Here is a 27,442-nt window from a genome sequence, read left to right on the forward strand (position 1 = left end):
AAGATATAATTAAACGCATGTGGTTAGGATAGTAATTTTATTTTGTAAAATAAACGCTCCTATCTTTAAACGACATAGTCAGATCATTATTCTCTTAAGGATTTTAAATAAGCGTATTATATTCTTTAGAAGCTTTTATAGCTTGTTTCTAAAATACTGTATAGAAATAATAGTATGACCAAAAAAAACATTTTTTTTCTGTTGAGATCTATTTGTATATTTTGGTTTCAAGTCTAGAAACTAAAACATCTTTTTTTTTTTTTTTTAATTTTTGTTCAAAGAGCTCAAGAGCTTTTTAGCCAAAAAAAAAGTGTTTTGAGTATAACCGAATGTCATGCTGGATTTCACTCTCTGAGATGTTAGTTATAAAGATTTAATATGGCCATTTAAACCAGCCAATAACAGGTCACAAGCCCTGTAAATGCCTATACTTCCTTTTTAGTCTTTTTAAAAAAAATTCTTTGTTCTTGTGCCTCCATCGTAATAAGTTTATGTTTTTTATGCATCATTTTCCTCGTTTGCTTCTTAGAAGAGCAAACAAACATCACTAAACGCCTCCAGGAAACTCAATTGGTAACAAGTATTCATTCCTCCTCTAACGTTAATCCCTTCATCTTCTTCCATTTATTGATCTGAAGGAGCTGTTTGTCCCGCTGTATCCGTCTCCTGTGAAGTTGACTGCCAGCCATTCCGCCACCTTTTAGTGGTCTTAGGAGTTCCTTCTCACCTGACTATGTATTCTGTAAACATGTGTTGACGTGCTGAGAATATTCGTGTTCCTTACGCGATCTCGTAGCGTGGTTCCGGTGATACTAAGCAGACTCGCAAATTTCCGAGGTCTTAAGTCTAAATTTTGTTCTGAATGTTGCAATGATTTGTTCGTGAAGGATCGTTAAAAGAAATAAATTAACAAGGCTACAACGCTTGAACATGATTGGTTCAAATAAGCTGAAAGTTTATTGCACGAATCACAGAAATATGTATTATAAATTAGAGAGAAAATATTTGAAATTAAATCACCAGTCCTTACAATATATGAATTTAATGACGTGACATAAATACATTTATTTAAGAAGCTAAATTGTTGCTCGATTTCAGAATTAATTAAGAATACAAGTTTAACTGTTTTTGATTGAAAAAATACTAAATTACTTATATCACCGAATTCATTCATTAGTAAAAATGGCGACACGTTGAAATCGGAGTCTTGAAAAATGTCATGTTGGTCGGTTGCTTGAATAATCTGTAGTGTTTCATTAAAAATCATAGGTCATCTGGTTGGATTTGTCATCATGAATTCTTATATTATATATATATATGTAATATAATATTTGGTTAGAATTCAAAAAGGACTGTGGATTTCAATCAACGATGAATAGGATGTCCAGAGACATTGGATCGGTATGAATCAATGTAATCTAAAGCATTTCCACTCAATGTAGTCTTTTTTTTGAAGATTGCTATGCAACCGTCAATCTTGTTTACGTCATGAAAAAGGGCTAAGAAGAAAAACATTGGTAGATGCGTTCGCCACAGACAAAATTAGAAATATTGGTTGTAATATTTTTCTGTGACGTGTAACAAATGTTACCCGTTGCAATGTATTTACTTTTAGCCTTATACATGTTTTGTAAATTTTGACCTTACTGTCGACTCTCATGTGTTTGTTCCTCCAGTCGGGATATCTAAGACACCCTGGCATCTAAGCAGCTTTATTTATTTGTTTTAAAGTCTATTTTTTTTAAATCTCCCTTGTTACTGACGTCAACTCCAAGGTGTTTAAATTCCATCATTTGTTCTGTCGTCTTGTTGTCTACAACCAATTTACATCTCACGAGGTTCTTTAATATTGAGAGGCTTTTGTTTGTTTTTTGATATCTCCATTTTATATTGTTGTGATGAAAGGTGGAATCTTTAAAGCATCCTTTGGATGCTATCTTCTGATTCTGTGACAATAACGGCAATAACGACATTAACGTCAATCCCATGTCTCTTGATTCCACTGAATACCTCTAAAAGACGACAGTCTTTCTATGGGTAAATACAATACTTAAATGATGTTATTATTTATTTTTAAATACTTTACACCTACTTGAGATAATTTTTAAAAACAAAATGTGGATGGGTAAAATGATTTAATTTAAACCAGTTTTTTGAGTTTCTTGATAAATTACTAACAAGCGTAAATACAGTTTTACTTGATTTATGTTTTTATATTAAAATTAATTTTGCAAGGTCCATAGGAATGCGAAGAGATATTTAATGTTTTATTTTTTTATTGATTAATTTGTCTAAGTTTTTCAATTTTTTTTTATTTAGCGAATACTCAAATCTTCATTAACATCTCACATCTTTATTAATATCTAATTAAACTGGATTTTCAAAACTGTATTTATGTGTTAAACTTATTATATAAACAAAATAAAAGTTAAATTAAAAAATAGAAGGTTTGTAAATAGTTGTTATCCTCAATCCCTCTATCCGCACATGATGGTATATGGGAAACTGCATTGATACATTTAAACAGTCTTACGCCCTACGATAATGAAACATAGAAATTTAAAATCACCTTACAAACACAGGTTTCATGTCAACCCTCCCAAAACTTAAATTCAGGACCTCAAGCATGAAAGACAAATGCACCAACTACTTTACAGAGCAGGCTTTTCACCACTTAATATCCTTTTTCGGGATTTTTACCTGAGAGTAGTCATCGAGTCGAAAACACTTGTCCAGGATTCTTGTTCTATTTTACAGACATAACTGTATTCTTCGTTTGTTTGGATTCAGACTTTAAAATAGCAAAACGATTTTACGGTTAAGACGTGGTGCTTTATTTGACGAAACGATCGCATGTATTCAGTTTTCACTGAAAATATTGGAAATGTGAGAAACGCGAGTGTCAAATTTGACAGGATCCCAATAATTGGATTTTGGGTTGTTGATGAGACGGTAAATCAATGAGGAAGTTCAGTGATATTCTTATCTATTTTTATTTGTTATAACACTATCAAATAAAGACAAAATTTTATTTATCATATTATCAGTGCTATGATGTTTTAAAGTTCTATAACTTTTAAATCACTCCACGTGTAACTTCACAAGTTCTCTACGTTGAGTTCTGCTGATTGGTGAATTGGCTTCATATAAACTAGAAATCTGTCACAACCATTTATTGAATAGCTTGTGACGTCGTTCAGAAGAATTTGTGCTTAGTTAAAATATTTTTTCTCATGCGTTTTCAAAAAACGTTGCGGTACAATTAAATGTTCTTATTTTTACCGCGCGTAAGAAAACATTGTTTGTAAATAAATTAACGTATTACTTTATATAATTGGTACACATATTATTTATATTTTTATGTATCACATTACTCTATATTTTCATTTTTTTATTATATATTTTACCATATTATTTCATCATTATTCCCTTTCCGCACCTTATGGTGCATAGGGCACTGCATTGATAAACCAATCTCAGCGCATTTTGATTATTTTTTTGTTACATGAAGGTAAGATGATTAGTCTTACGCTTCGGGTACCAGACTATGAAATATTCTTGTGTAAAAACGTATTTTAAAATTTTTTTATCATGTCAATCATGTCCGGAATCGAACCCGATACCTCTTGCATGGCAGACAAATGCGCTGACCACTACACCGCAAGGCTAACGGCTGACTTTGTTATTTATGTTAAGGTAACATCATGAATTCTAAGCACATGTAAATATATAATATACTTTAAATGACACTTGCGCAATAATATTTACACACATGTCCACCCTCATTCCATTATAACACCCACTCATCCACCCTCTCACACACTTATACTCACACAAACACACTAGCGTGTATTGTACAAGTATTTTATGTATTTTTGTGGTTGTTTGTCATTGGTTTTATTCTCTGTATATTTTATTTGTTATATTTCCTAACATGTATTACTGTTGATATCCTCAATAAATAAAATTTAAAAAAAATATATATTTAATAATGATTATTACATTCTTCGATTTTTTTAGCTATGCATTTTTAATAAAGTAGTTTTTTTTTTTTTTTTTTATCGTACAGTGGATTTAAAAATATTTTGATAACAACAATATCAAGAGTAGATACTCTCTATTGTGGCCGCATATTTTCAAGCAGGCTGTGGTTTTACATGTATGAACAAGAAGATTCATTACTGATTCTAGTAACAAGAGTAAACAAGATTTTCCCATCGAGTTACCAAGACGAGATTAAGAAAATAAAGTTTACAAAGCGGACAAAGCAGAAGATAAAGCTAATTAATAAAATTAAGATATCAAAGTGGCCAATCATTGCTGTATACGTATCATAAGATCAAGACCTGTATTAATTCTTAATAAATTAACGACAAACATTAATTCATCATTAATTTTGTATGCAATTATGTTGATTTCTATAGTACAAATGTTTGTTTGGGTATTTTTTTATATTCTAATCTAGCGGACCCGACAGACGTTGTCCTGCCCAAAAGTTGGCTTGCCTGCTATAAGCTGTTTGAACAAACGTTTTTTTGTAAATAAGGACACACGTTATATACTTTATACTTTTTTGAGCAATTTATCAATTCGTAATCAGGGTTATGTTTTCATTTTATCTTCTCATGTGATTGGTTAAGAGTCCTCGTCGTGCTCAAATCAAAATTAGGAAAAATCACTGCTCTAGTAATAGCCATAATCCAGGGAGAATATACGGGAATACTTGTTAATGAAGAAAAGTCATGACGCAATTTACCCTGAACTTTCTAAAATTATGACACTCAACCCATGCCCAACGCAAATTTAGTCATTCTTTAACCGCAAGCCATCTTTTGACGTGAGCTGGACATTAAATTCGAAACCAAAATAAATTATGTGTCTAATTGTGTCGTGAAAACGTGCAAAAACTGCTCAGATAAAAGAAAAAAGACTTTTCATTTATAAGTAGGTATTGAGGTACTTGTTTAAGATTGAAATCCAAAACTTAAAATTATTAATATTCAAATATTGAATTTGATTATGTACCTATGTACTTGTTTGTCGTTAAATTCCAAAACATAAAATAATTCAATTTCAAATATAGTATTCTATTGACAAATGTTGAACTCTCCCCTACTTACCAACAGGGGTGAATTTTGTGTAAGAATACGTTTTTCAAAAATGAATCGAATGTCAGTTGAAATTATTTAAGCATTACTAAATATCCATTCAAATTATGTTAATATGTAGAAATTAAGAAATCGTAAGGAAATTGATGAATTCAGTATCCATTAAAAATAATTGATGTTTATAAACATTAAAATAAAAACTTTTTTAATATCCCAGAAAATATCACTCCTCAATTTTTTTGAAACATGCATTTTATTCGAATGCAACCCAGAAAATTTGATGAAAAACACATATTTGCTCCTACCTTTTTTTTCTGAAAATTTTGAAGATATTATAATTGATGCGCCATATGCATGTTTTTTAAAATATTTTTTATAATTCTTTTTTATGTTTCTAATCCTATATTTGTGGTCATACTCATACTCATGTAATTGCTCGTCCCATCTCAACACAGGACTTTGAGTCCCATGGACTTAGGACTTATTGTCTCAAATAATGTACAATAACCTTATGTATGTAAATAAATAAATAAAATAAATAAATAAATTATTTAAAAAACTTAATTCACGTAAATTAGATGATTTTACGAAAAACTGCATGTCAGTTGGTCCAGTAGTTATTGAGTTTATAATGGACAAGCATACATACATTCATTTGTGTATATATATAGAATAGATTAATTCATTCTGTTTTGTGTGGTTTTTGTTCTGAAATACAAATATTTCTTTCTTCTTATTTTCATAAAATTTACTGTATCTTTTTTATTTAAGTCTTAAAAAGATTTTTCAGCATTTAATTAAAATAAAATAAAATTAACTAACTAGATTATATTGTGACTCTTCTACAAAAACCTAAATTACATAAATAATTACCTGTAGATTTTTTTTGTACAAATTCATACCATTTTTGTCGATTTGACAGTCGGAATTCGATCACTTACAGACATTAACATATTACAACAGGGATGAAGAACATTTCAGAGAAGTAAATATAGAAGTCTAGGCATCCACAGGGCTTATGACCTGTCATTGGCTGGTTTAAGTGGCCACTTTACCATGCCTTCTCTTAAATTCTTCATCTTTGTTGTAACATGTTAATATTAACAGCTCTCTAAAGGGTTGAATCCAATCCTTGTTTACAGATATTTCAACAGAAATGAAGTATCTTTTTGTCAAGAGAAAACGAAAGTCTAAGCATTTGTATGGCTTGTAATATTTTACTGGCTATTTTGAGTAATCACTTTACATTCACCATTCTGCTAATGTTTTGAGTGCACTTTCTCTATATTTTTTGGGTTTTGTGATCTGTTGATTTTCTTACAATAAAAAAATTTAAACTCTTACAAATGTGAGTGAAATTCAACTAAACTGATAATTTATTTATTTCACTGTTTTTACAATGCACAGATATTCTTTGTTTTTTCAGCTGGAAATTTCCTGTAATTTTTGTTTTTTCATTAGATATTTAATCAATTAATACAATCGAAATCAATGCTTTTGAAATTAAATAAATAATCAATAGTTCTATTAAAAAAAATTGAGACATAAATTCAAATACTCATGACAGAATATCTCCAGATTTATGTAATTTAACAAAAAAAATAACTAAAACAGATAAAATATTATATCAAAGGGAAAAAAAGAAAAACAATTTACATGATATTTAAAGATCCACATTTTATCTACTTACTCACTTTATTCTAAACGCATAGAGACTAACTTACGTCTTCATGTTAGATTTCAACATAATAATAAATCGGTATAAACTTCTAAATAATGATTTTAATCGAAAAAATATTTAGCATCAAGTGCCAAGTCTGTTGCTCTTTAATTAATATTTTTTTAATAATGAAATGCTTTGCAAAATAGTTTTACTTTGCGGATTTACGCAAAACCTGTAAAATTTTCATATTTGACCGAACTTCTGAACAATGCTTGTTATTCAGCAGTTGATTAAAACCAAATGGAACCTTTTTAGAGTTCACCATACATTCCAATATTCATAATTAAAAGACGGTTATGTTCATTTTTCATTTATATTAAATTTTAATATTAACCATCAAACATTTTTCATTACGAGCAATAATTAAATTCATTATCAAATTCTAATTCAGAACAAATAGATCTTTTATTAACTTATTTATAAGACAAAGAAAATTAAATCTAAAGAAGCCTTTGAACTTGATTTAGAGAAAGATAGACATTTTGAGATAGAGACTATCCAGTGTACACAAGAAAACATTCAAAAATAACTTTTATTGAGGAACTTTATCTAAAGTAATCTGAACAGGAAAGTTTTAAAAAAATCTTAATATTTTTTAACTGTTGACTGTTGTTCACTGTTGAAACTAGAAAATAATTACATTGTTTTACCTCTAAAATAATTTCGTTGTTTTTAAAAATAAGTTTAATTTATTATCAGATTTAGAAGTTGAGTTAAAGAGTGAAATATACATTAAACTTCATTTTTATAAATGGTTATTTTCTCAAACACTTAAACCTAATACCAGCTCATTTTTAATGATCATTGTTTACTTAAATAGGTCTAAGTGATGTGCCACTCATCGCGCATAGAGGAGAATAGATGTTGATGAAGGCATTCCTCTTTTCACCTCGTCATTCTACGTCCACTACGTAGTTGACGCATATGATGGCCTCAAACAGTATTCTGGCCTCCAGCTCCTGCGCATTCGTTCATGTCCGATTTAAGTCCAGTTTTTCCGACATGAACTGCAGACAAACAGTTGAAAATGGACGTCCATTCCCGACGGAATCTACATTATACGGGAGTATAAGTTGCCACCATAAGTTGCTGCAACTGTCATTTCATTTCTTTATTTCTTACAAAATCAACTAGAAAGCCTGTTATATTGTTTAATGCAGTGACCTCTAATCCAGCTAGAATTACGGTACGGCTAGTACTCTTCACTCATTACTATCATTTTATGTTACATGTGCTCCCTGGTGCTCGAAACATTCGACCCTTCCGATGTATTTGACCTGACAAAGTCATGAGATTTCAAGAATCTATGTACATTTTTCTTTTATTGAAAAAAAATATTTACAAAATAAGTATAAAATTACAAAATGGTTGGTACATACATAATTGAAAATAACGTTTCTACCTCTCTAATAAAGTGCGAACTCGTGTTTAGAGAGGAAGTTCGTTTTACATTTATTTTTTATACATACATATATTCAAGTACATAGTATCTATACATATATGTATTATATTTTGTTTACATTTGATTTTTACTAATCAACACAGATTCCTTAAAATTGGATAATATATTTCAAAGGGTACACAATTTTCTACTGTATCGAGTTAAGGATAGGTAAGTCTCGTGTGTTTTTTTTATTTAGATTTAAATGTTTTCATATTTGGTATCGGTTTTGAAATTTCTGGAAATGTATTAAAGTTTTTTTATATTGAATAATAATTTAAAATTGCAGTTGTATTGCATCTGTATAAAGTTAAATGGGTTGGAAATCTAGAGTTTCGAGAATTTTATAAATTAGTGGGTTTTTGTTCTTTGAAAGTTTGTAATATAGATGCTTTTTTAAATATCTCATCAATTGACAGTATGTCTAATTCTTTAAAAAAAATATTTGAAGGGTAAGTTTTAGTTTTTTTTAAATGATACACAATAGTTTTTTTACTTTTGACTTTTAAACCCATGTACCATGCACCCGTTGTATATATACTCGTATATTAAGCCTTTTAACAATTATTTCAAGACACCTAACATAGTCGCCAATAATGACTGTGTTATTTACATACTACGGGTAACAGGTATTCTATAAAGATAAACAAATGAATATGCCTCGTTAAATCATTCAAGAAACCTTATTAGCAATAAAAAATTCATTTGATAAAAAGGTTTTACTAAAAATTTGGTATTTATTAATACTGATTTTCTAAAAAAAAAATCCACTTAATTTGGTAAAACTAACTAAGGGACGCCGGATTAACATGGAAGGGGGCAAAAGTGCTGGCTGGCAATAAGGTCTTCTGGAGGCGTCTGGTGATGTCCACATGCTCCGTCTTGGAGCAAATGTGAACAAAGCGGAAAAAAAATCCACAAAGTACGAAAATAATCATGAAGTTTCAATTCAGATATTAATTTGATTATTGGTGCGATTTCTGACAAGGTGAACGTGAAATAAAGATTCTAAAAGATTTTCGAACCGCAGTGTTTAAATTTTCCTGGAATGGCACCTGAGCCGTAAGAGTGATCATATTACCTTGATGTGATAAAATTACGCTCAACGTATGATTTAACTCCGCTGCATTTCACGATGCAATCCCCTATGCACCACTTGGTGTGGTTACAAAGACGATGATGAAGCATTTTTAGTTTGAGTTCGTTTGGTTAAGCATCTGTATTTTTCGGATACCGTGTTTAATTATACGAATTTAAACCAAAAAAACTATTGTTTATTCAGTTTTACTTCTAATCAAAATTTCCTTAATTATTTACTTTTTCAATTTTACAAACCTTTACAATATTTTAGAACATTTTTTTGATCGGGTTGTGGTCCCGTAGCTAGTGTTTTGAACTCTCGGTTCAACGGTCCGTGGTTTGGATCCCACTTTACCTCAACTTGATCCCATTTTCTAATAGTGAGTTATTTACAACTCGTTGAAAATGGCCACCAAAATTTAATATTTGGGTAAATCATAAGAACGCAAATACTTTTTTTTAATAAAAAAATATTTGTGTCAAAAGCTTTTCAACTCCTACAGAATTTATCATTCACACTGGAGAAAAATTAGGTTTTTGTACAGAAGCTTTGACAGACCGAATGCTTTGTTACCTTTGAAAAGTATTCACAATTTTTTACTCGCGCTAAATTTTCTCAACTAAGGTTTATAATTTATGTGGCCTCATTTTTTGTCAAATGTGTTATATCAAATACAATACACATCTGCACTTAACAGCACTCAAGGTTACGGTCCAGCTTAATAAAAATAAGAAGTATTATTTGAAAATAGATTCTGAATAAGGTTCTACAAATTAAGATAAATAAATCGATTGACTATTTTCGACATTCACAGAATTTTTTCGTACAGTTATAAAATTAGGGTACACAAACACACATTTGAAAAAGCAAATTATAACTTTCTTTACAGTAAGTACCATAAAGACACTCAAAGAAACATTGATATCTTTGAAAACTCGTTTGTCATTTTTAAGTTAAGGGTTTTACAATTATTATTGCCAAACATGATTTTATGTAATAACGTAAAGTCTTTTTTTTTCAGTTTGAACAAATGCAGAATTGTACATATAACACAGTGTGTAAACTGGCACTTTTACCAGCTAATGACAGGTCAAAATCCCGATAAATACTTAGACTTCCATACTCCCTTCTCAAAAATGATTTTCCTCTCTGTTGCATGAAATTTAGATCTAAATAACTCAATAGGGGGAAAGCCAATCTGTCTAGAATTGCATTTCAACTTTTATCTGTAATATTTGGACAAACTTAAAATATTGTGCACTCAACTATATGATATAAGTAAAATTATTAAAAAATATTTCCAGGCGTTGACTAGTAAGTGAAATGGTTCAGCCGGATGAATCTCACCCACATGATAATGGTTTTAGCTCTTTTACTTCACAAAAGTCAACAGATGGAAGAGTTAAAGAAATGTGGATCTTAAAACATAGGCAATAACCGTAAAAAAGAGAACATAGAAGTCGAGGCATTTACAGGGCTTATGATCTGTCAATGGCTTGTTTAAGTGGCCACTTTACAAACTAGGTAACATTCACCATCTAATATTTACCAGATCTTTAACTTCACTTAAATAAATAATTGGAAGAATTAAAGAAATATGGATGTTCAAACGTAGGCAAAATGGTGAATGTTACACAGTGTGTAAAGTGGCAACTTAAACCAGCCAATGACAGGTCATAAGCCCTGAAAATGCCTAGACTTCCATATTCCCTTCTTTAACGTATTCTCCGTCCATGTAGTAATTTGATGATATTTTTTTAGTTTATTACCATAATCATTTTCGTTTTTGCACCCTATGATGCATAGGTTACTACAATAGTGCACAAAATACAGTGAAATTCAATCATCTGTTACATAATATAAAATTTATCAGTCTTACGCTTTAATTGCCAGTCCAAGGATAGTTAATTACTGCGGTAACCAAATTATTAAATAAATCTTTCATTCTGACCCTACCTGTAATTGATCCTGGACCCTAAGCATGGTAGGCGAACAAGATTATTGATGTATTTCAGTATTCCACATAGATTTTTTTTACGTAAATTTATAAAATAGTTTAATTTACTTGGAGCTTTTTATGTAACATCGTATTTAAGTGACATGTTTTCTTAACCCTTTCGCCTGGGTGTTCATTCAAATCAAATATTTATTGTATCCCTTTTTGCTTTCCTTCCTTCCTTATATTTATCCTTATTTTCGCTTAATATGTTTTGATATTTCGTTTTATTTTTTACATTATTTAAACTGTTATTTTGTTGCATTATTGAATACTTTAATTCATACTTTATATATCATAATCACATTATTATAACTTTTTCGCTTTTATATTATATTCTACTTATTTTCATTACATTATTATTTTATATTTTGACTCACGTTTGTAATTTCACATGTTTAATTTATATTTCATTCGTTTTACATGTTATAAGTGTGATTTGGATTGTCATTTTTAATATTGTTTCATGTGTAACTATCGATTATTTTAATTTGCTGTGTATTTTGTTAATCTTAATTATTATGGCTTAACGCGGGCGCAGTCTAAAAAACCATAGTTTGTTAGTAAATATGTTTACAAATAATTTGAAAATAATAAATAAGTTAGATAGATAAGTTAATAAATAAGTTATTAAAAATAAAATACAAAACTTAGGTATCTAAGATTTATTTACTCCCGTACTTACCAAAATTAAAAAGCGGCAAATTTATTTTTTGGATAACTGGCATATCTATTTTTCTCTACTAATAGTCGTCGGCATTATACCAAAGTGTTCGTTTTTTAGTTTGACAGGTAACTTTTAGCAGGTTTGTTTGTTGGAACGAATTTTAATCATCCTTTCAAATGATATTTAAGCCAAATTTTCAGTACAATTATCTTAAATTAGACTAATTTGATCGAATAAACGTGCATTGTAAAATAGTAACACGTGTTACATGAACTTTTTCTATTCACCATCAGTTGAAAATTCATTGTTCACTAAAAATGAAAGTGAAACATTTTATAAAGTATAAGTATATAAGTGTGTATACATATTAGGGTTATGCTTAAAAATGAAAGTTAAAAAACTCAACGGTTCACCCTCCCATTTTGATCTCTTATATGTAAAATGGAGTTAACTAAAGTTTTGTTGGATTTCATTAAGTTTTAGAGGTCGCTACCAGGCTTTAAATTTCATGAAAAATGTTAAAATTCAATACAATTTTCATCAGTAATTTTTAATACTATAAAAAAAAACCATATCTCACTTAACACTTTATTTTTATGTCAAGAAGACTCCAGTTTAACTACACAACCCCTTCCTTCACTCTAGACCAATGAAATAATCAATTTTGCTAAGAATCAATTGACAGAATATCAACCCAGAGATGATTACAAGAAACTTTGTACAAGAAGCATTGTATTTTCGGGAGGAGAACTAGAAAATGGCGTGTCATTTAAAAAGCCTGCAGGTCTTCACCGAGCACGTTGGATGGAAAAGTCTATCTACTCTCTGAAAATATTCTTATTTCGAGAACAATTCAGATTGACATGAGGAAAAAGGTTTGCGAGAAATCTGTAATTTTACAGTCTTAATCAACATTAAGTATTAGTTCAAAGCTTCATCCGCTTGTTCAGTCCCAAGAAACGACTTAGAACTCCTCAAAGATTTAAAGAAGTATGATTATGTAAACCCTGTCATAGCTAGAAAAGCAATAAATAAAGTATGTGGCCATTTATGGTATGTCTCAGAGGAACTTATCGCCCGGTGGTGGGTGGGAAATGAAACTAATAAGAAAATGGTGGAAGCTTTAAAGAAAAAAGGAGCTGATTTCTGCCCGAAAAGAAGAAATGTAGACATTGAAAACATTGGTAATAAAAACCTAGAAGATTCTGTCACTAGTAACACCAAACGATTCTTTTCTATTACCGGATTAAGCTCCAATTTCCTCTAGAAAAAAGTTAAAGACTGGATCAAAGACAAGGAATATATTCAAAGTAATTAGATAGTAACAAAATTTAAGGTTGTCAATGATACAACAAAGAGAGAAGTGTCCTTAATCCAAAAGTACAACAAAATACTGACCCTAGATGAAGACCAGAAGCAGTATATTTTGCTTCTTGTGAAGTCCTTCAGACAAAAGTTCCCAAACTACAAAAAAGCAACTTTGCTGTCTGTATAATGAGTTTTTTACGTGTTAATTGTGCATCAAAATCTTTTTGAGGACTCTTAACGACTAATTTAAGCTTATATTAATTCTGTAAAAGGCTTTTTTTAAATTGTGACAATTAAAGACATTTTGTAAAAATCTGTGTTTTTTGTCTAATTTCCCTCTTGTTTGTTCACATCCCGAAAGTAAATTGTAACACATATATGATACAAAATTAGCTTTGGGTAACACATATGGACCTCAAAACCTCATTTTAGTTTTTATTATATATTGGATTTTTTAAATCTTTAGTAGCCACCTTTATTTTTTCTCAAAAAATTTCAAAAAATTCATTTAAGTTTCTCTTATTTGGTAGAACAAAATAGAAGGGTGACACAAGAGAAAAGAAACATAAAATATTTTTAGGTTTTTTAAGCATCACCCTAATACACATACATATGTGTGTATATATAAGGGTAGGTATGTATGCATAAGGGTGGGTATATATGTGTGTATATTTAAATATGTAAATATCTCTCTCTATGTGAGTACATTTCCTTATGTTACATTTTTTTTTTTCAGTATTTCCTATGTTATTCTTAGTTTTAAAATCATTTATATATTTATTTTACACTGCTGAACTTAAATATATTGATAATAAATATAAAAGCACTAAGGGCGTAGAAATAAATAAATAAAAGATTAAAGATGTTCGTATATACGAGTTCTTTGATAACAAGTTGTCTTCTTTCATACGATCACTGAAACAAAATTATAAACACCTCTCTCCGGCTTTCACTCCCACCAAGTTCATTATGTATTTCTACATACTTTCTTTTATAAAAATTTTCTTTTTTATAAATATTTCATTAAAAATGCTAATTGGGTATTTATAAAAATATAAAAATATTCAAATAATTATTTTAGTAAGTACCGAATACAAAATATTGTTTATAGTCATATGAATTAATTCAGGTCTGAAGGGGTTGAAATACGTGCACACATAGCCCTGTCCGTTTTTCCTTGTCCAAGTTAATTAAATGTCAAATGTAGTATTTGCTTAATCCTTTTAAGTTAATTCAACATTTGTTATAATCAACAACAGTTTAATTTGTTGAATTTTAAAACAAGCATTTCAGATTTTTCAATTAAAGCTTACACCACTAATTAAACAGTAAAAAGTGATAGCGAGGTGATCCATTGTCATTCGAACGAATAAATAAAAAGTATTTAATGAAGAGGATCGTTTTGCTGTTGCTTGTGCTTAAGGTGGGATTGCATTGTTCTCGTACAGTAGAATGTTGTGTTGGAAAGCTATCTAGCGCGTATTGCTAATATGGATATTGTATGAGTAGAATTTCATTGCTCTCGATAACAATGATATATCGTTTCATTTAAAGATATTAACCAATTTATTAAATTATTTCTTTTTATTTAATTTATTTATTAATTCAATTAAAATTACATTAGTTTAAATATTAATGAACTTATTAATGTATTCGAGTTTGTCCAAATGTTCGAAGACAAAAGACTGGATTTTACCCCCTCGGGAGTCATTAAGATTAACAAATTACAACAGGGATGGAGAATACCTTAAATAAAGGAATATGGAAGTCTAGACATTTACAGGGCTTATGATCTGTCACTGGCTAGTTTAAGTGACCAATTTACACACCGTGTAACATTCACCATTTTGCCTACGTTTGAACACCCATATTTCTTCAATTCTTCTATCTGTTGATTTTAGTGAAGTTAAAGAGCTGAAACCTTTATTGTTGTGAAGAGAATCATCTGACTGAATTATTTCACATACTAGGCAACGCGGAATACGAGGGGGTGAAATCCAGTCTTTTGTCTACGAACATTTGGATAAACTCAAATATTGTAATAAAACCAACTGGTCCAAGAAAAATTTTGGAAATTGGAAAATTGTTTTCAGGCGTTGCCATTTGTTAACTTACTTTTTAGGCTATGCCCGTGTCAAGCCAAAATAATTAACAATACAAATACATAGTAAAATTAATTGGATTAAATTTTAATAACATGTGATGCAATAGAATAACAATCTTAAAAAAAGGTAAAAGTAATAAATAATTAAATTCCAAAGAATACAGTGCAAAAAAAATAATCAGAAATAATTTTTAATATTTAAATTATACAAATTTAGATTCACACATTATGAAATATAAAAAATAATGGTATAATAAAAATCAACAACATTATACTAAAATTTAGTAGTATTAAGATAAATAATAGAATCATTGAAATATATTTAAAAAGAAGTTATATATGTAAAAACATAATTAAAATGATAATTAAGATATGTTTTCTACAAACTCACTCAATACTATACTAAGAAATGGGAGTAATAAATAATATGCCAAATAAAATTTTGTACTAAATTAAAGAATACAAAAATACATCATGAAAAAACAAAAAAATACCAAGATATATAAAAAGCAAAGAAAAGTAAAAGTATGGAAGGAAAGCAGGTTTGAAAATTTTTGCTAATTGCTAATCTCGAACATTAAAAAGATTGACAACCTCGTTCCTATCGATGTGCAGCAACCAATTTCAAACATTTTTCTTCAATACATTGGCACTTGTGGAGTTTTTTATAGCTGCCGGAAGTTGATTAAAAAAATTCGGAGTCAGTTTATATTAGTTGTGTTTTTATCCTCAGTTTTAGTTACGAGTTATGTCGAGGCGCCTTGACACAATATACGAGATTAATGTAATTCTACCCATGCAAAATCCATATAAGTAATAGGCGCCAGATGGCTCCACACCACCCGACCAAACATGAGAACAATGTAATTCTGCCTTTACTGTATTGCCCATGGGTAAGATATTTTACCAATGCCCTACCATACTCATCTCGTAACTGGTTTCTATTCTGGAACGGATACAACTTAAATGCAGTTTGCACTAACATAAGAAAAACATAATGCATTAATTATGATTCTACTTAAAGTAAAATATAAATCTGAAGTTGTTGCAACAGAGAAGGAAAATATTTTTCAGAAGAGAATATAAAAGTCTAGGCACAGGGCTGTCAATCTGTCATTGTCAGATAAGGTTTATAATTTACGTGGCTTAATTTGTTGTTGAACCTAACAATATATACCACCACGAAATTCTACACTTAACACCATCAAGATTACCGTCTAGCTAAATAAAAATCAGAAGTATGATTTGAAAACCAATTTTAAGTATGCTCAAGTTTTAAAAATTAAGATAAATTAATTGATTTACTATTTCTAACGTCTATAGCAATATTTCATACAATCATAAGGTACACGAGCACATAATTGAAGAAGTTAATCATAATCATCAATCTGGTAAGTTTCATGGACACTAAAAAAAACACTGATATCTTTGGAGACTCGTTAGGCATTTCGAAGTTAAGGTTTTTCCGTAATAAAATAAATAAAAACTTAAACCACGTTTTTTTCTGCTAACCGGTTTCAACGTTAAACAAGCTTCTTTATAAAAGTATACTTAACTTATGAATTTTATCATTTTTTATTTCATCAATCTTTCCCGAATATTACCTTAATAATTATAAAACTCCACGTTGATCTGTTATAATAAGTTATTACCCTTTTTCTCTTACATCACATCATATTACATACTTTAATATTGTTATTTTTAATTAAATTTTATTACCAAAATATTTATTACTGATAACTGCTTAAATTAAAATTTAATAACTTCCTGTGGTTTAAAATTTTCTCTTTATATTTCTTTTGCAAATTTTAAAAATTACTTTATATACTTGTTTTTCTTTATTTTTTCTCAGCTATGCTTGACATGTTTTTATAATTTTAAACTACTTTTAATAACTTTTAGAGTTGCTTCCAAAAATCATATATTGCTTTTTTTACTATAACTTGTCATTATTTTTGAAGATGTTTTTTAAATAAACTTTAATTTGTTGTCTTTAATTTCTTTTTAAATTTATTTCCATCGTTTATTTTTTGAATCCCTGAAAATATGTTTGTTTATATAATATAATATGTTATACCTTTTTAAAAATGTTTAATTTTATTGCATTTGGGCATGTTTTTTATTATTCATATTTATTTTAATTCTCACCTTTATTATTTATATTTATGTAAATACGTTAGTAGTAGAAGATGTACAAATTTTAAAAAATAACATTATTACTTTGATGTTAAATTAAACTACTTTCATTTTCCTTTTTTGCACTAAAAATAGGTAAATGATAACCTTTGATTATATAATTAAAATAAGATATAATGGTAATATACCTAATCCTAACTCTAAATACAATAAAGCTATGTAATGGTACTGTATGTTCCCTCAATAAAAGAAAAAATATATATATTTAAATATATCTATATATATGGAGCTAGTGGGGTTTCTAGTTATTTTTGACAAATATACTTATCTGTATTTATTTATTTAATTAAGTAAACAACAGTATGTACAACACATATTCACAATATATTTTTATATTAGTGAAAACACTCTTTACTCTTAAAACAATAATTTAAATTATGTTTAATGTTACAAATGTAAAAGATAAAAATGAAGAAGATGTATTTAAAAATAAAATTAAAGAAATATCTGTTTCTCTCAATATTCCTATGACTTTTGACTAATCTACTTACTTTTTTCTATTATCTAACAGTAGTTTGCTTCCGAGTTTAAACATAAGCAGAATGGTGAATATTACACAGTGTGTAATGTGGCCACTTAAACCAGCCAATGACAGGCCATAAGCCCTGTAAACGCCTAGACTTCCATATTCCCTTCTCAAGAACGTTTTCCCCCTTTATTGCAACAAATTTACATTTTATAAAATCAAAGACCAAGAGTAAATTAACTCTTTACATCGTGTCCGCACATTTTCAAGCAGGCTGTGGTCTTATATGTACCTAGGTACAAAAAGATTCATTACCGATTCTAGTAACAAGATTAAGCAAGATTTTCCCATCAAGTTTACTCGACGAGATTAAGAAAACAGATTGTATTAAGATAACAAAGTGGACAAACATAGATACGTATCATAAGATAAAGAAAGACCTTTATTAATTTGAAATAAAATTATAAAACATTTCTAATACAGATTTAAATTTACTGTTTATTTTGGATGCAATGATGTCGATTTATTGAATACAAATGTTTGTTGGGTTAATCTATTTTATTCTAAATTAATTCATTATCTTTTTATATGGTTTTTGTTCTGTAATATAAATGTTTCTCTCTTCTTATTTTCTTTATAATTTTCTATTAGTGTGATACAAGAATAATATAAGGTTTTATCATGTTATGTCTCGTCTGGTTAAAGTATACATCATATGCTTGAAAATTGATTTAAAATCTGTCTTTAATGTATTTTTTTAATTATTAAGGCAAATCAATGAAATGTTTAAGTCAATTGTATGGTATTTCTGACTGTCCTACATTTTTCTTTTTTTTTATTTGGTGGTTGTGTTGTAGTTGTTTGGTATTACATTCATGTAAGTCGGGGATTTTGAATATTGTTATGTCATTGTCTTGTTTGTTTTCCAGTGCAATTTTGTGTTATTTTATTTACTGTCTCAATTTTTGTCAAGTATTTTATGTCAAACTGGTGTGTTTTTTCGTACAGTTCTTTCACACGGGTCGTGTAGGGTAAGTTGTAAATTAATTTAATTTGCTGTCTTTGTATCCTTGTTACGTCTGTCTTGTTATTGGTTCCTCAGAAAGCCACCGTGTCACTTGTCTGAGCGAGTTTCAGTTTATTTAACCTTTTTAATCAAAAATAAAAACACTTTGTTTCTAACCACCTAAAATCTATTTAATTACCGATCGGTTTCGAAGCTACACAAGCTTTCCTATCAAGATTTATCTAAGTAAAATTAGTTGAATGCTATAATAGGAAAGTATCTTTTCTTTTTTTGTCAATTTTTAATAAATATGGATCTATGAAATAAGTAATTTTTTTTTTTAAACCATTTATTAGTAGTATAAAAAATATTTTTTATATTTTTATTTATAATTTTGAATTCCCGCAAAAACGGACATTGCATTGGCCATGCCCCTTAATACATCAAGATTTATGTTCATTTTGAACTTTGACTTTTCTGTTAAAAATTTTATAGAACATCATCACGAATCTTGACTTCACAATTATCCATTCCAAACATGTCGGGTTTTTTTAGGGACATATGTTTTCAAATTTATTTTTAAGTCATGTATGAAAATATATCTCCACAATATCCATATTGGTTTTGACAATTCAATTTGTGTTTCTAAATTAATTTCAAATATTTTAATCGGTATTCGTTCTTTGTGACATTTCCCTAATATACTGCAACTGATGAAAAAGAACGAATATATCGTTTCATACGCAGATACAAATCAATTACATTCGTTTTAGTTTTGCATATATTTAACGATTTTAACGAGCAAAAATAATAACACTGACAGCAAGTGTCTTATAGAGATATATTTAGTACATATTTCTGTGTGATTTATTACTATAGCAACGCTTTTGTATGTCAGTGTATTATTTATGCGCTGTTAAAAAACTTATTATTTGTACAATTCAAACATTTTCTCATCATACACGTCATTTTTCAGCTTATCGTTACGTCTTATTTAGTAAGTAGGGTAATTACCCACAAATTCAAATGTTATTCATTTCGATCTTGTATCGTGACTAATAATAATCACGGGCAGTGTGCCAGGACAAAGAAGCAGAGACAGAGCTGCAGCTCGATGGATCGACCGGGTGAAAACAACGTCATGGGCGACCCTATATGGAGCTGTGGAGAGGGCGCAAAGCCGTGAAAGGTGGGGACGTTTTTTCAATGGAATGGCTGGTGAGAGTACCAATGAACACGGCCCTCAGAACTGATGAACGATAGAGAAGAAGAATTAGGACTATTTATGTTATTAAATATTATTAGATGATAATGATTTTAATACATTAAACAACCAACTACGGGAACCAACGGGATCTGGAGCGTGCGGCCGCGGTCTCAATTCCTCCACTGTAATACTGGGAAATTAGAAAAAGGTGATTGTGCTGACCATGTGTATTTGATTTATCACAAACTGACAATACTGCAGTGAGGGGTACAATGAAAGTTTTTAAAGTTTATTTGTTTTGTTATTTTCGCGGTTTGATTGTAAAGAAATATTAAATTTTCGCTTAATTAGTTTAAAAAAAAAAAATTGATATTGATATGCGAAACTGAAGAAAGACTCAAGTCTTTATGAACAGTTTCGGGAAAGGGGTAGATGCTTTCATTGTAAACAACCAACTAGTTGGTTGTTTAATGTATTACTAAAAAACTACCAAAAAACAATAAACAAAGAAATGATTAATTAGATTGATCAGGCATTTACTACTTGATGTGCCATAACTGCAAGTCATTTTATATATGAAAAACATCACGTATTTTTAAAACTAGAGTTGGAAAATATATCAGATGTCTTAAAAACAATAATTTTTCTGAGTTTGCTGACCATATCCTAACAAATAATCATTCATTCAACTTTGAAGATGGCATCGAAATTCTATATACAAACAAAAAGAATATGCACTTGATTATTTTGAAATATTGGAGATTTGAAAGGCTGTAAATAAAAATTTAAATATTCATAATAATAAAATAAATCTTAGTAATAGTCTCATTTTAAATATGTTCCCTCTCCCTAAAGCCACACACAAACCCATTTTCTTCTCTACCCCCGTAGCCACGCCCACTCTACCTTCACTGTGAAAATTTAACCCCAAAGATGACATAGTTTTGCCGAAACTAGTTGGTTGTCAAATTATAAAAAATATAAGTAGTACATAAAAACAAAGTGATTTTATTTTATTTTAATGTATTAAATAATAATGTTCCACAAAGTATCATCCACAAAAATATAATCCGTTTACACTATAAAATTCATTAAAAGCCTACTGATGATACATAATAGGTAAAATAGGCCTAGTGGTGTAGTGATCAGCGCATTTGCGTACCATGCAAGAAGTTGCGGGCTTGATTCCCGACATAGTTGACATAAAATATTTATTTATAAATGTATTTTTACACTAGAATATTATTTCATAGTCCCTGGATTAGCATTTGAAGCGTAAGACTGATCATCTTATTTTTATGTAACAAAAATGATGAAGATACGCTGTAGGATTAGTGGACTAATGTAGCGCCCTATGTACTATTAGGTACGGAAAGGGAATGATGATGATGATAAATGTGTGTTTTTTATTAATACTCACATTATTTTAGTTTACTCAAGTGTTTCAAGACTCCAATTGACATCCATTTCATATAGTTCTTCTGATTTTTATTTGCTTTTCCGGGTTTTAATTTAAAATTATAACAACCATTATTTATTGTAGTTGTTTAATTTGTTACGATGGTGCTGTTATTTCTTCTTTCCCTTGAAGTGCGTTTGTTTGCGGTGTATATAAGAGGTGTAAACCTATGTGACGACATACTCATTTCAAGGACTTATTTTCGAAAACGAGGTTTCTTTCTATTTATCTCACGGAACACCGCTATACGGAAAGTCCTCAATTCTTCTCCGATCCCGAGGATTACTAAACATTAATCTTATCGCTGATTCCTTACATTTCTCACGCTGACTCTAGACGTGCCCTAACAGTGTTATATACCGCCTTAATGTATACGACCATGTTAAGTATTTTTTGCCTTACAAAAAAGCGTCGTAATTTATCACACGAATGGAATCGGAAGAAAAAGCTTATAAAATCAATACATAAAAACGGGATATATTCCGGACGCGCATATAAAATAAGAGTTACTGACTAAACAAATAACCCCATCCATGCCCCAACCGGCCTCCTCTTCGAAGACATAGACAAAACCGAAGCCTTCGCAAATAGTCTCAAACTCCAATTCAGCCTGAACTACTCTAACATCAATATCCTTTTCATAGAAAAAAAAAAAAAAGAAAATCAACTCAGTCCCCAAATCCCCTCAAAAAAACAACACGCTCTTTGCCACACCGGCAATAATCTTAAAATTATCCAAAACCGCCCAAACAGAAAATCTCCGGGACCCGATAGAATCCTCAATATCGCCCTAAAATATCTCCCCTTCAAAGGTGTCCTTCACCTAACTACCCTTTAGACTTCAGTACTTTCCAAAAATTTGGAAAAACGCTAATGTTGTTTTTTTCCCCAAACTGGGAAAAGACCCACAATTCTGTGACAACTACAGACCTATAAGCCTCATTTCAAACGTTAGCAAGATCTTTAAGAAAGCCATTTTAGCCAAACTTTCCAAAAACATCCTACCCGACGAACAGCACGGCTTCAGAGACAATCATTCGACCCTACATCAATTGCTCAGAGTTATCGAAAGCATCATGGAAGGATTCCAGAAAAATCTGACCACCCGCGCAATTTTTCTGGACGTCGTCAAAGCTTTCGACAAAGTCTGGCATAACGGATTTCTCTACAAACTGACATTGACCCTCAACTATATGGACATCTAAAATATTTTTTTTTTAAAGAACATTTAAGGTTAAATTAAAAAACGCCTCATCCACCATCAGACAAATGACAGCCGGGGTCCCCCAAGGCTCCATACTCTCCCCCTTTCTGTATAATATTTACACGCACGACCTTCCCATCCCCGACTACCACCATTCCTTCATAGCACTCTACGCCGATGATACAGCCATCCTCACCCGATCAGCCAGTACAAAAATTATCCCTTATAGACTACAGACCCACATTGACAAATTCCAAAGGTGGTTCGACCGTTGGAGGATCGTCCTAAATCTTACAAAAAGCATCGCCATCCTTTTTTCCAGACGATTTCTGCGCAAAAAATCACAAGGCAATATCATCATGTCTGAAAAGAAAATAGCTTGGCACTCAACGGCGAAATATATTGGAGTTACACTCGACAAAAAACTTACCTTGTGCGAACACAATAAAATTCATCATTTGCAAATCCCCCTCCGCCAGAGCATCGCTTAGCCCCCTCATTTTCAATAACAGCACACTAAACATTAAAACAAAACTTCTCATATACACAGCACTTCTTCGTCCAATCGTCACCTATGCTTGCTTCATCTAGGGTACCGCCAATCATATCCACAAACTACAGTCTTTCCAGAACAAAACTCTGCGAATCATTCTACAAGCCCCGTAGTTTGTCAGAAACACAATCACACACCAGGACACGAACACTCAAACACTCGACACTTACATAAAAAACTAGCTACCAAGTTTTTCCAATCTCTGCACCAAAATTCTAACCCTTCAATCTCAAGCCTTGGCCTGCTAGATCCCATAACTGACCCCCTTAATTTTCAACCTGTACCCATCATCTAACCTACCTCTTCCGTCTCCTGATATACGGGAGAAAAGACGCAAAAAAAACAAAATTTAAAAAAATACGTTTTTGATTTCTTAAATTTAAAATGTATTTTTTTATTTTTTTTTTATTTATTTGGATAACCAACAGCTATAATTATATCACATTTATATAACAAAACAAATAACAAATAAGCCAATTACAGGTTTTCACAAGTAGCATCACAGTAAGTTAAAAAAGATTCTCGAACATAAAATGAATAGTAATTAAATGTAAATTTAAAAGAAAAGAAAAAAAATACTTCGAGTTTTTTTGAATGCAAACGCCGCACGTTATTAAGATTATTTTCAAATAAATCTATGGTAAATAATTTATTTAGTACATTAAAATTATTAAAAGTTCGCCATAAATATGAATTTTGCCTATAATTAGATGAAACAAGAGGTATGTGAAGAAGAGGGTTATTTCTTAAAATTTTGGAAGGAACATTGATAGAAAGTTTGCAAAGTAGTTCAGGACAGTCAATTGAACCAGAGGCAATTTTAAGTAAATAAATTATATCCGCTATTTCACGACGTTTTTGCAGAGGCAGTAGGTGATGTTTTTTACATATATGAATATACTGGTCAGATTTAAACTCAAGTTTCAACCGGAAACACATGAACTTTACGAATTTTTTTTGAATATTTTCAATGCGTGATATCTGCACATTGTACATAGGATTCCATATTTGTGATGCATATTCTAAGTTGCTTCGCACTAATGTACAGTAAAGGATTTTAAGTGTCTTTGCCATAGTGAACGACGTAGAGCTACGCATAACAAAGCCAAGCGCACGCGATGACTTTTTTATGATGCTGTCAACATGGGCGTCAAAAAGTAATTTACTATCATGGAAGACACCTAGATCCTTTACACATAATGAGCGTTGGAGGTTTTGACCCTTAAGCACATAGTTAGTACGTAAAAATTTTACTTTGCGACTAAATGTAATAACTGAACACTTAGAAGGATTAAGGTCCAAGCAGTTGGAGTTGCAGTAATCCTCTAGACGGTCGAGATCTGACTGCAGATCAAAGACGTCAGCTGGGGTCTTGATTGTTGCAAAAATTTTCATGTCGTCAGCAAAACAAAGCAAACGCGAAGAGGTAAAGCATTTATCAATGTCGTTAACAAAAATTATGGAGAGCAAAGGTCCCAGAAGAGACCCTTGAGGCACCCCGCTGGGGACCGTATTGAAAAAGAAACCCTCGGAAATCCATTTCGCCAATTAAAGATACAATATTAAGTTTGAAATATTTATTTTCAGTATTGAAATGGTACACCAAACTAAATTCAGTGGTCCATCAGGTTGGGAAACATACATATTAGTGAAGTGCTTGGAAAATAAATCAGTTAAGCTCCTAAATCTGAACGTGAACAAGTGTTTTACCTAGTTTCTCCGCCCTGTGTTCTTCTGCTTTTTGCTCTGCCGTGCTTTTGTATTCAATATTATGTAGAAAACTATAATTGGTCTTTTGGTTTATTTGGAAATACCGTTTTTTTTTTAAATCACTTTTTTTTTTTTTTTTAATATGTTCCTCTTAAAAGTAGTATGATTCATTTTGACAAAAGCCATTTCGTTTTTAAAATTGAAATAAAAACAGAAAAATTTATCACCTTAAACTAGAACACAAACAAATTAAACGTCGCATCGTTTGTTTGGTTCATTACGCTAAAAAAATAATGTTAAAAAAATATAACGCGAAGGCGGCAAAAGGTTAGTAGAATAGAATCATGATTGTTCGTATTTCCTTTAAAATACATTTCCAAATATTTTCGTACTAAAAAAAGGAAGCAGAAGGTTGAAAATAATGTATTAAAATTTAGAAAACGATTTTCCAATGGTATTTTATAACATTCCTTTCCTTTGTTCCCAAAAAATATATTCTTTTTAGTACCCTTATTATCTTCATACCGTACTCTCCTTTTTAATTCTATATTATTCAACCATTTTCGGGTGGTCTTTGAAATTGCATTAATTTTCCGTTTGACAAAAAGTAAGGGTTTTATTAAGTTTTTTAGGCGCAGCGGAAAATATTTCTACTTTTAATATCTTTTTCATATTTAATTAACTCTATGGTTAAACATTTTATCTTAAAGGAAGAAAATTGGGTTCAGTCGAGATAACGATAGGAATCGTAATAAGTTAACAGGAGTAAATATATCAGAGAAGTTATAATTTATTTATATTTAAAAACATTTTTATTGTAGTCAAACATTTAAATAAATATAAGTAAATAGCCATTTATTCTTATACTTAGAAATTTACTCAGACAATACAAAAACAAAATACTTTTTATTTTCTCAACAAGTCAAGCTGCTCTAAAAGCACTAAGCTCTCTCTTAAATTCACTTTGGAGTGCCCACGGGCCCTTGATTTGGTGTCGATGAGTGTAACAATGTGACACTCAAACATCAACTGTAACGAGGCAGATGATAAATTGGCAAGGCTAGGAGCTGAGACAGCCCTAATAAAAAAATAAAAATAAACAAAAAGAAAACCAATCGACAAATTTTGGCAATCGTTCATTCAAAGAAAAAGTAAATAAAACGTAAAATTCATTGATAAAACTATTGATATAGTTATACCAGTAATGAAAGTAATAAACAAACCGTACAAAAAATGGTACTTTAAAGACTTTAAAATAATGCGAATGAAAAGAGATAAGTACCATAAATTTAGAAAGCTTAGGGGGAGTCACATAGACTGGGAAAACTACAAAAATAGTGTAGAAACAAATATGTCAATACACTAAATGAAAACGAAAATTATTATTATGTTTGAAAAGTCGAAAAACAAAGAACATAATAGGATAATGGAAAAACATCAAAAAGATGAGCAAAAGTGAACCAATTACCAATATTGATGATGATATAGAATTTACAAAAGACTAGAAGCTAGGAGAATCGTTTTTACACCTACTATTTAAAAATTATAATTGAATAAATAAGAGTATCCCGGTGGAAGAAGTTGAATAAATACGAATAATATGAATTTATATAATGCTTTGCTTTTGAAGAAATATGTGAATAAAAATTACTCGCTCTCCTAAAATCCAATACATCCAAGGCAAGTCCCGATGGTATTGCGATAAATCTGATTTGCGGTGCTTTTGCTGTCAGTGGATTTTTTTTGTAGAAATAATCAATGAGTCACTTAAAAATGAGTTTTCCAGAAAAGTGGAAAATATCTACAGCAGTTTTATTACCAATAATAAAAAAACCCAAAAAAATGTGATGATTTAAACCGTTAAATACTTTTCCAAAATATAAACAAGTTCTGAAAAAAGTAATAAAGTTGTAAATTGTTATAATATGTAAATAATATTTTATATGATCAACAATCGGAATTGAGGTGCAAAATAGTATTTAATATTTTTTTTAATGGCTGGAAAGAGAACATCGATAAAAATAAATATGTGATTGCAGTATTTTTGGATTTTAAATGAGCGTTATAAAATTATTATTTTTTTAGGAATAACCCGCTAAGCCTCTATTTTGAGGCTTGTTAGCAGGTGGAATAGAGAGGATTTGAAATGAGGTAATGAAAAATACACCACAACATCGAAAAATTGAGAGAAAAATCTTTCTTGGATTTTTAAC

Source organism: Micrasema longulum, unplaced genomic scaffold (genome assembly GCF_059751315.1).
Source record: "Micrasema longulum isolate JH-2025_06_02 unplaced genomic scaffold, ASM5975131v1 h1tg000926l, whole genome shotgun sequence".
Lineage (NCBI taxonomy): Eukaryota > Metazoa > Arthropoda > Insecta > Trichoptera > Brachycentridae > Micrasema > Micrasema longulum.